This window comes from Dipodomys spectabilis, unplaced genomic scaffold (assembly GCF_019054845.1).
Source record: "Dipodomys spectabilis isolate Male_0828 unplaced genomic scaffold, ASM1905484v1 ptg000566l, whole genome shotgun sequence".
Lineage (NCBI taxonomy): Eukaryota > Metazoa > Chordata > Mammalia > Rodentia > Heteromyidae > Dipodomys > Dipodomys spectabilis.
The window spans coordinates 1,192,826-1,204,447 of NW_024871243.1; positions in this window are offsets into that span (position 1 = coordinate 1,192,826).

An 11,622-nucleotide genomic window follows, 5' to 3' on the forward strand; every position below is an offset into this window, starting at 1 on the left:
AATATTACCTTTTTACTGAACTAGTAGAGCAGTTTTCTTGCAATGTGAATAGACATAATAAAGTGATGGAATATACTACAAAGTGACTAATTTCTCTGAGGATCAAAGATCACACACACTTCTGAAAACAAATAATACAGATTCTTAAAGCTGTGGACAAGTGTTCTCTCTCTGAATTTTCATAACCGAGGGCACTTCTGCCTGAGCTCAGAATGTAGAAGTCTGTTGAGTTCACAGAACTTGGAGACAGAAGCTGCCTAAGAAAAAAGTTTTTCAGGGCTCGTAAAGTAGGCTTAGCCTACTTTAGGTCCAGAAAACAGTCATAACAAAAAGCTTGTTAAATCATCTATATTTTTATCAGAATCCCTCAAAAGCCAACCATGTACTAAAACTTTACTAGAGCATTATGATTGGATTTTAAAACTTGAAGTAATCAAATGAGGTTACAGATATTTCTAGGACTAATTCTATGTACTCTAAGGTCATTGTGCTTTCTACACTCATTATTTTTGTTAATATTGGTTACATGGTAATGTGAATTTCCAATCATCTGATGAAGGAAGACATGTAAACAATTCTTCTAAATCTTTCCAAATGAGCTCTTCCTTTGTCTCTTGAAAGGAAGAGCTCATCTTTTTTACCTGATTATTTCATCAATAATACTACAGTTTTGCCTTAAGAAAATACTTTTCATGAGTCAAATTATTTCAATCTAAGTGGAATATATTTTACTTTAACAGGGAATTGGTAGAAAAGGAAAGATAAACACTGTAATAGACATCTAAAAATTTCTTTTTTTCTTTAAAAGACTTCTTCCAACAAAACTGAATCACTCAATGGTTAGCATTAGAATTTGCACTTCACCTCTTACTGCCACATTGCCCAACTGTTCCTACCTCTGTTTTTTAATATAGAATAATTATTACAAGGCATGTCCAATCAGCCAACAGTGGCTTATGTCTTCCTAGCTAATTTGGTGGGTGAAATCTGAGGACTGCTGCTAAAAGACAGTCTAGGATGAAATCTATGAGACTCTTTTCACCAATTCACCAGCAAAAAATTAGAAATGGAGATATGGTTCAAGTGATAGAGCACCAACCTTGAGTGAGAGCTGGGGCCCTGAGTTCAAGCCCCAGTACTTTTCTCTGTCTATCTCTCTGTCTCTCTGTCTCTATCTCTATCTCTATCTCTCTCACACACACACATGCACATGCACACCCTCACATGTGTGCACCTGCACAAACACACATGCACACACACACACACACACACACACATTTTCCTTTAACGTTCAGCAAAACCTAATCTCCAAGAATAGTTCTTTGTACATCCAAAGCCCAGTTTGCATAGCAATTGGAACATTTGTATAGACTGCTATACATTTCTTTTTTCTGTTTCTTTGTTAACATCTTAACTTACATATTTGCTATAGGACTTGCACCAAATTGTAGAATTCTAGGTTCCTTGCAAGTGAACTATTCTAACAAAATGATAAAACCCCTTTGCACAGCTTAATTGGCTAACTAGAGTGAAGTATCAAAACTCTTCACATTTTCTATGGATCATCATGGGATCTATGATCGCTAGGGCTAGAGGCAGGGGAAGTTCTGCCAGTCACCAAGCAACATGAGAGAAAGGCAAGAGTAATCTTGAGAATGTAAAGCTTGACAATGTGCGTTGTTTGCACCACACCTTGTTTCCATGCATGTGCTTTAGACTCATCTGAACCTCACTGTCTACTCCAGAGTAAGTTGCTATGAGAAACTTGTAGAGAATATATCAAAGAATCCAAAGCCCTTGTGTTTCACTGTGTTAAATGGCATTTACTGCACTTATATCCAGGAAACAGACTGTGTTAGTAATATAATTATATACTTTTTACCAATATTTAAATTCAACTTATCCCTACATGGAAGGATCAGGTTAAAAAGACCCATTTGCTTTTTTGTTGTTGTATATCTCTTTTCTTTTTAATGTTCTTATTGTTTCTATAGTATAAAATATGATGTTATTCTTTTTAAATAAGTTTTTATTGTAAAAATACTGTACAGAGGGGTTATAGTTAAATGAGCAAGATAATGAGTTCATTTCCTATTAAGCATTGTTACCTCCTCCTTTATTTCACCCTCCATCCCTTCTCTCCCACTTCCACCTCCACAACTACATCCCCTCCAAAAAATTTTTTAAAGTTCTTTGTTTAACATAGTGTCTTGTGCATATCATTGTTACAATGGGTCAACCTGTATCCCCATTTAATCATTTTGTTTTTTCCCTTCTCCTCCCCAAATTAGAGAAGTGTATACAAAATGCAGGGCACTGACATCAAACACAGTGAAAATAGGGTTATACCGTGGAGGAGGAACATACAAAGAAATAAAAGTCACATGGTGCATTATAAATACATTAGAATCAATAGTCATAAAAGAAATGCAAATCAGAACAACACTGAGATTCCACCTCAACCCAGTTAGAACAGCTATAATCAAGAACCTTTATAACAACAGATGCTGGAGAGGATATGGACATAAGGGAACCCTACTGCATTGTTAGTAGGAGGTAAACTTGTTCAACCACTTTGGAAAACAGTATGGAGGTTTCTCAAAAGACTCCACATAGAGCTTCCCTATGACACAACAATCCCACTTTTGGCCATTTACTCAAATGATCACAAACAAGACCATACTAAAGGTACCAGCACTACTATGTTTATTGCAGCATTATGTACCAGAGCTAAGATATGGAACCAACCCAGATTCCCCTTAGTAGATAAATGGATCAAAAAATGTGTTATATATATATATATATATATATATATATATATGTATATATATATATATATATATAACTATATATATATATATATATATAGTTTTACTTATGTAATTATATATAATGGAATTCTATGCCTCCATCAGAAAAGATGACATCGCCCCATTTGCTAGGAAATGGAAAACTTGGAAAAAATTATATTAAGTGAAGTAAGCCATGCCCAAAGAAAACCAGGTCCCATGGTTTCCCTTATTTTCAATAACTAGTATATGTCTGGGACAAGCAAAAAAAGTCAAAAGCGGGGCTGGGAAGGTGGCTCAGTGGTAGAGCGCTTGCCTTGCATGCCTGAGGCCCTGGGTTCGATTCCTCAGCACCAAATAAGCAAAAAGAAAAAAGCCGGAAGTGGTGCTGTGGCTCAAGTGGTAGAGCGCTAGCCTTGAGCTGAAGAGCTGAGGGACAGCGCCCAGGCCCAGAGTTCAGGCCCCAGAACCAGACCAAAAAAAAAAAAAAGGTCAAAAGCTGTGTACATATCACCAAATAAGATGATGCTAAGCAAAATGAACCCCAAAATTGGGACACAAGTCGTTTTTTCTTTCTTGCTATTGTCATTCTTTTTCTATGTTAATATTTTTACTCGAATTTGAAACAACAGTCAGTAGGTGTTATGTCTAGATATTATGTCACCAGATATCCAAATCTATAAAGAACAGAGGTTTAGTTTAGAGGTGTTCAACTAGCACATGAAAAAAGAACAAATTAAAAATTCAAGTAAAATATCAATTAATTAAATAATTGTACATGAGGATAATTCTTAATTATCAAATTATCCTTTCTTGGATGCTGCCTTCATCTTTAAGCAATGTTTCTTTTGTAAAATTAAATTTTATTATCAAAGTGATGTACAGATAAGTTGCAGTCACATATATCAGGTAATCCATACATTTATTTTTATTTATTTTTACTTTTTTATTATGAAAATACTGTACAGAGGGGTTAAAATTACATGGGCAAGGTAATGAGTGTATTTCTTATCAAGCATTGTTGCTGCCTTCTTTATTTCCCCTTACCATCCCTTCCAATCTCTCCCCCTTTCACCCCCACCCTGCCCCACACTCAAGTTTAAACTTTGTTTTTCGATATAATGTCTTGTACATCTCATTGTTGCAATGGGTCCACCTGTGTCCCTAGTTAAACAATTTGTTTTTTCCCTTCCCCTCCCATCCCTCCCTGCCCCCCTCTCCCGTGCCAGTTGTAAAGTTTGTTTTTTGACATAACGTTTTGTACAACATATTGTTGTCCCACTTTTTCCCCTTCCACCCTTCCTTTGCCTCCCGTCAGTTGTAAAGTTCATTTCCAACATAGTATTTAGTATCACTGTTGAATTGTTTCACCCTTTGTCCCACCGTTTCTGTGATTTCCTGTCTCTTCCCCAAATCAAATAAACTTCTATACAAGACAAAGTGTAAAGAAATAAAAAACTGTGACATAACAATAATATAATAATAATTAAAAAAATAAAAATAAAAGCAACATAATTAAATGATGATAATGATAACAATAATGATAATAATAATAATAAACGAAAGGGTGGGAAGAAACAGAAGAAAGAAATACCTGCAAACAGCACAATAAACAAAATTAAAAACTCTTGTTTCCATTACTTGCACTTCATTTCAACAAGCCTCATTTTATTTGGTTATGTGCACATAGCTATTGAGCCATTGAAGTATTTGTTTTTAATTTATAAAACAATTTTATTTTGTACATACAGTTGGAATTATGTTGTACAAACACAATATCTAAAAAAATATATAAACAAAGCATTGAGATTTCTTTCTGAAGTATCTGTACTATGAATTATCTAAGTGTGTATATATATCTCAGTATTATTACAAACTGCTAAGTGGACTCTAATCTATCTCTTCATGATTGATTAGGATAAATTATCAAGTGAATGATATAGTGAATACACAATGATTTAACCCCTTCCTGTTTATCATACAGATGCTACAGTAATATTTATATATTTTTTCCAGTTGTGGGGCCTGAACTCTGGGCCTGGGTACTGTACCTCAGCTCTTCAGCTCAAAGCTAGTACCTTTTTTTGGGAATAGTGATGTGAGGTAGGGTGAGGATCTAACTCCCCCTATCCTCAAACACAAAACATAAAAAGTATATGCCATAGCGAGGTACAGGAGGCTCATGCCTGCAATCCTATCTACTCAGGAGACTGGGATCTGAAGATTGCAGTTCAAAGACAGTCTGGGCAAGAAAGTGTGGGAAGCTTTTTCCAATTAATTTGTCTCCAAATAGCCACCAAAATGTGTAGGTTTGTTCAAGTGGTAGAGCACCAGTCCTGAAAAAAAAATGCTAAAGGCCAGTGCCCACCACCTGAACTCTCTCTCTGTCTCTGTCTCTGTCTCTCTCTCTCTTTGTACATATATATATATATATTAGCATATATGGTGTTTTATATATATACATAGATACATAGATACATATATATACATATATGCTAAATAAGCAACAAAATAATTTTAAAAGTTTGAAATATTTTCATGCCAATATATATAAAATCCAAGTAAGTGATCTGGTATACATGAATGAAAGCAGGCATGCTTCGTGTCAAATTTCTTGTGATTCTTTACTGGGTGAAGTAAAGCCTGATATGGAGCCTTGCTCACAGAAGGAATTTCCTAATAGGAGCCTTTTCTGGTCCCTCAGGTGAGTTAGTTCCCCTGTGTACTTTTCCATAGCACCTTGTGGAATTTAATTATTTTATAAGTGAAGTCATTATCTGTCTTCTCTTATGAGAAACACTTAAAAAAACAGAGGCCCTGACATATAGTTGTGTTCCAATAAATATTTAAGTAACCCTGGAACTACCTTTACGCAGCGTGAGTGGGCATGAATGGTCTACTGCTGAAATTGCATCCATTTTTAGAAATATTCCCTGAACCATTTTCAGAATCATTTTCGCCAAAGGTTGGACTTATAAATTAGAATTGACAAAGATTGATAAATACCAGCCAATAAATTACTGTCTCCTTTTCACACCCTTGATCTTTCAGTTTTATTGCGTATCTATTTAATCAGTTTTGGATACCTATTTAATCAATACTTTAATCAATATTGCATGTTTATTTAATATATTTTATTGTAATAAAATGGGGAAAACTAGCCTAGGGCATTTTAGAGATTGTTTTACTTCACAAATCTCTACATCCATTTGTCAAGGTGGGCAGCCAGAATCTGCATAGTTCAAAATTAATAATGACAAGTATAAAAGTTATAATCCTATAGGGCTATACCTATATTTTAGTACATATTTTTACTTTAAATATTTTTGAGATGTATAGAATGCCTTTGTTTATTTCTCAGAATCATGTGTTCAATTTTGGTAAATGTGTCAGTAGCCAACGGTTTTCCAATGATTTTCCAGAAGCCAATGATTTGTTCAAATGACAAAGGAGTTTGAAAAATAAAGAAAAATGTGCTATACGGTGCTATGATTAGGATTCCAGATGCCATAGCCAGTGTTCAGGTTGCAATCCTAAAACTGCCAGGTATTAAATGAATGACCCTTGGATATTTAGTTAAGTGAGTAATGCTATTGTTTTCTCATCTGTAAATTTGAATAAGGCCCCTGTAAGAATTAAATATATTACTTCATGAAAAGAATTTATAGTATTGTCTGGCACATGGGAAGAGCTGAATTATTATTAACATCACATGATAGTTATTCACAAAATGTATGTTAATAATCAGCCCAGGAAAAATGTTGAAAAACATATTAAGAATGAGAATCTTAAAAAAGTTGGAAACTTAAAAATGTTTTCCTTCTAGTGCACTAATAATTCGTAGCATATGACTAACTGAAGATGCACTGTATTTAAGCCTTTTTTAGATGTGGAGGTTTAGTCTTATAATTCCTGTAAAGAAGAGATCAAGAGGATCATGGTTCAAGGACAGCCCTGGCAAAAGTTAGCAAGAAACCATTTCAATCAATCAATTGGCTAGATGGCTGTGCCCATAATCCAGCTACATGAAAGGCAGCAAGTAGAAAGAGGATAGCCTGACTGTGTCCCTAGCAAAAACATGAGAAACCACCCCCAAAATTACTAGAGACATGATTCAAATTGAAGAACATCTGCCTAGCAAGCACAAGAAACTGAGTTGTGAAAAACAAAACAAAACAACAGTAGCCTAAAACTTTAAAGGATGAAGATAAGAATCTCACAGACTTTCATGCCCAGGTTGGCTCCAAACAGTGATTCTCAGATCTTAGCCTCCTAAATAGCTAGGATTACAAGAGGAAGCCACTAGGACTCAGCTAACAAATTTCATTTTAAGTAACTAGCTCATAACCTCCTGAATAGCTAGGATTACAAGAGGAAGCCACTAGCACTCAGCTAACAAATTTTATTTTAAGTAACTAGCTCATACTTGTAAACCTAGCTACCTAAGAGGCTGAGATCTGAGGCACATGGTTCAAAGACAGCATGGATAGAAAAATTCTTATCTCCAATTAACCAGCAAAAAGACAGAAATAGAGATATTGCTCAAGTGATAGAGCATCAGCCTTGAGTGAACATGCCAAACATGATTTCAAGGCTCTGAGTTCAAGCCACAATATCATCACTAACAATAATAATAATAATAATAATAATATCCTCTGGTTATAATGTGGAGAAGAATAGGATGGATGCAGATATTTAGAAAAGTTAGTACATTTGCAGAATATTTTAGATGAAAGATCCTGAGAATACTTTTTTTTTTTTTTTTTGGTCCGGTTGTGGGGCCAGAACTCTGGGCCTGGGAGCTGTCCCTCAGCTCTTCAGCTCAAGGCTAGCGCTCTACCACTTGAGCCACAGCGCCACTTCTGGCTTTTTTCTTTTTGCTTATGTGGTGCTGAGGAATCAAACCCAGGGCCTCATGCATGCAAGGCAAGCGCTCTACCACTGAGCCACCTTCCCAGCCTCCTAGATCCTGAAAATTCTACAGAGTGCCTTTTGCTGTTAGTAGGGCATAGACTTTTTGCACTAGTTTTAGATAAGATCATATAATTTTTTCTTTTTGCTGGAAAAAAATACTTCTGCTCTTTTTGATGCACTGATTTCACCACAGCTCTAGAAATAGATCATCAAGTCTGAGAGACTGCTTCTTATTCTACTTATCTTCAAGGAAATCCCTCTGTCTTCTTACCCCTGCATGGTTGCCTTAAGGTTTGTTATCCACAGGGCATTGACTGCTAAATCAAGGGTCATCTACTGTAGAGAGACATCAATCAGAATTTGGTAATATTGGGATGAACTTAACAGTCTGAACATCACTATTCATGAGGACTCTCACTAGGTCGTAATTTATCAGATGATGCTGCTGCTCTGAAGTTTAAGAGAAGGGAAGAGGACTCCTCCATGAGTATTGAATCATGGCCATATGCACTGGTTGAATGTTAGGTTTTCTTATTCCTCCCTGACACTACACACAAATTTACCTCCTACTAACCAGGATCTCTGTTCCCATCATACTGGATCCTTCATGCTTATATAAAAATATTTCTGCGTCATGCCACCTCATTTTGCTGCTTTTGCTCCCCAACTCTGAAATACATTTCCTCTGTTATACACTAGTTCACATGTCCTAAAACCCATAAATGTGGAGTAATTACATGGTGTATTTACAAGTAGGATAAGATATGCTGTTTTGTAAAAAAACATCCATTCATGTTTTCTCACTGTATAAATTTAAATTCCAGGCATGCTAAAAATGGTATAACTTAAAATGATTTTATACATTTTAGCTCTCTTGTTTCTCACAAAGCAGTAGTGATTACACTACTACTACACAGAACTCAGTCAGTTACAAGACAAATGCTTTGTGATAGACCTTTGTTTTGTCATATTGTGTCACATCATGGCCTAATGACCAAGTTTTATGCAATGCCCTACTCTTATGTACCCATAAACAGAAGCTGTAATTGTCTCACAAAATCAACCTCTTTCCCAGGGCTCCATTGCATTTTAAATTTGACTAAAGACATAAAATCAAGTTCTCAATGTTTTAGTTTATATATGAGCTATGAGCTATGGTTACTTTAATTTGTGTTTAATTTATGTATATATATATATATATATATATATATATATGAGTGTATGTACATATGTACGTATGTAAGTATGTCTGTATGTGTGTGCATACATGCATAAATGCATACTTACATTTATACTGGGCTTCAATTCAGTGTGTGTTACTCTTGCTTGGATTTTTTACTCAAGGTTTAAGCTCTAGCACTTGAGTGACAGCTCCAATTCTGGATTTTTGTTTGGTTAATTGGAGATAAGAATTTCACAGAATTTTCTACCCAGGTTGATCTTCAGCTCTCAGCTTCTTAAGTAATTTTAATTACAGGTGTGAGCCACCAGCACCCAGTTAGCTTTCTTCTTAAAATTTTCTCTTGAATATTTATCTGCATTAACTATGTTCTGGTTATCTTCTTATGAGATAACTACATTTGGCTTTATTTCCTTCAAATTTGGAAGAAGACTCTACAGTTTAAGTTTTTTGTGCCAATACTCTGGATTGAACTCAGGGTCTCTCACTCTCCCTTGTTTCGGCTTATTTTTTTTTGTCAGTTGTGGGGCTTGAACTGTGGGCCTGGGCACTCTCCCTCAGCTCTTTAGCTCAAAGTCTGCGCTCTACCACTTGAGCCACAGCTCCATTTCAGGTTCTCTGAGTGGCTTATTAGAGATAACAGTCACACAGATTTTTCTGCCCTATCTGGCTTTGAACTGTGATCCTCAGATCTCAGCCTCCTGAGCAGCTAGGATTAAAGGTGTGAGCCACCAGTGCCGGGCTCTTGGTTGTTTTGATCAAGGTTGCCACTCTAGTTGAGACACATGTCTACTTCTAGTTTTATTCTTTTGATAGTCAAATCTTGCCTAGTATCAAAATTATTTGCGGGAGTCAACACTACTTAGTGAGATAGCAGTTCTTTACTATGTAGTATTAATTCATGAAATGCTTTAAAAATATTCTTAGTTCCAGAGCTGGGAATGTGGCTTAGTGTAGAGTGCTTGCCTAGACTGAATGAAGACCTGGGTTCGATTCCTCAGCACCACATAAAAAGAAAAAGCCAAGCCGGGCGCTGGTGGCTCACCCCTGTAATCCTAGCTACTCAGGAGGCTGAGATCTGAGGATCGCGGTTCAAAGCCAGCCCGGGCAGGAGAGACCTTGAGACTCATATCTCCAATAAATCACCAGAAATCCGGAAGTGGCGCTGTAGCTCATGTGGTAGAGCACTAGCCTTGAGCTGAAGAACTGAGGGACAGCGCCCAGGCCCAGAGTTCAAGCCTCAAGAACGACAAAAAAAAAAAAAAAGAAAAAAAGAAAAAGCCAGAAGTGGCACTGTGGCTCAAGTGGTAGAGTGCTAACTTTGAGCCAAAGAAGCTCAGGGACAGTACCCAGGCCCTGACTTCAAGCCCCAGGACGGGCATATATATATGGCATATATATATACACACATATATGTGTGTATATATATATATGTAAGTATATGTACATATATTATTAGCTCTGAATAATTTATTTTCTTAATTCACTCTTCCTTTATTTTTTATTAGAAGCTGAGCCAGCTTGAATAGAGATAAGAAATGACATAGAAATCTTGAAACTAATGTATTTGTATAAAGTTAGAATCATGGACTTTTACAAATGTTGAATAATTCTTTACTGATGCATTGTACTATAGTTGTTTTAATTCACTTAACATGACTAAAACAAAATATCACAGGTTGGGTAATTTATAAACAATTGAAGTGTATTCATTTCACATTTCTGAAAGCTTGGAAGCCCAATATCAATGGGGTAAGCTCTGAAATTCTTTCTAGGCCATAGCATGATGGAAATGATCACATATTGAGAGAGTTCAAGAATGCACACACTCTTTTTTTATTTATAGTTTCTAAACCCATATAGAGCCAAATTCTTATGATCTGATCTAATCCCAATTATCTCCCAAAGCTGCTTTTACTCAAATGTAATCAACTATGAATTTGAGATTTAGTTACCTGTATATATACTGGTAGGACAATTTCAAACAATACCATACTGAGAATGAAATACTGTAGTATAACCATACACAGTTGAAAGAAACAGTTCAGACTGTGGTAAAAAAATTATCAGAAATACATACAAGAAAACATGATGGTGTAAAAAAGTTTGAGTTTAGCCAGTGGATCACATCTGTAATCCTAGCTTTTTAGAAAACTGTGATAGGAGAATCATAGTTTGAAGCTAGCCCAGTAAGAAGTCTATGAGACAAAACTGAAAGTAGAGGTGTGGCTCGTGTGGTAGAGCAACATCTTTTAGTGGAAGAAAAGCCAAATGAGAGATAGAGGCCAAGGTCAAACTCCAATGTATATATACATATATACATATATGTATATACACACACATAGATACATGCATACATATACATATGTGTGTGTGTGTATATATATATATATATATATATATATATATATATATATATATACACACACACACATAAGCTAGTTATTTCAAATCTGGTTTCAGTTCTTTATAACCAACCAAGAGAATTTGGTCCTAACATGTCATATATTACAATAAAAATAACATACACATTCAAATCAGCTAGGATCATATATCTCTGACCATCCTCTATGGTTAAAAGAAAATGCATACTTAGGAAACACTTTGAAAAGAATGTCTTTCCTATATGAACTATGGAAGAACTGCTCTTCCATGCATGAAGAGGACTAAATTCCAGTCTGGTAAAGAAGTGCATGAGATATAGCCCAAGCTGGGATATGAGCTTATGAAGCTGCTTAC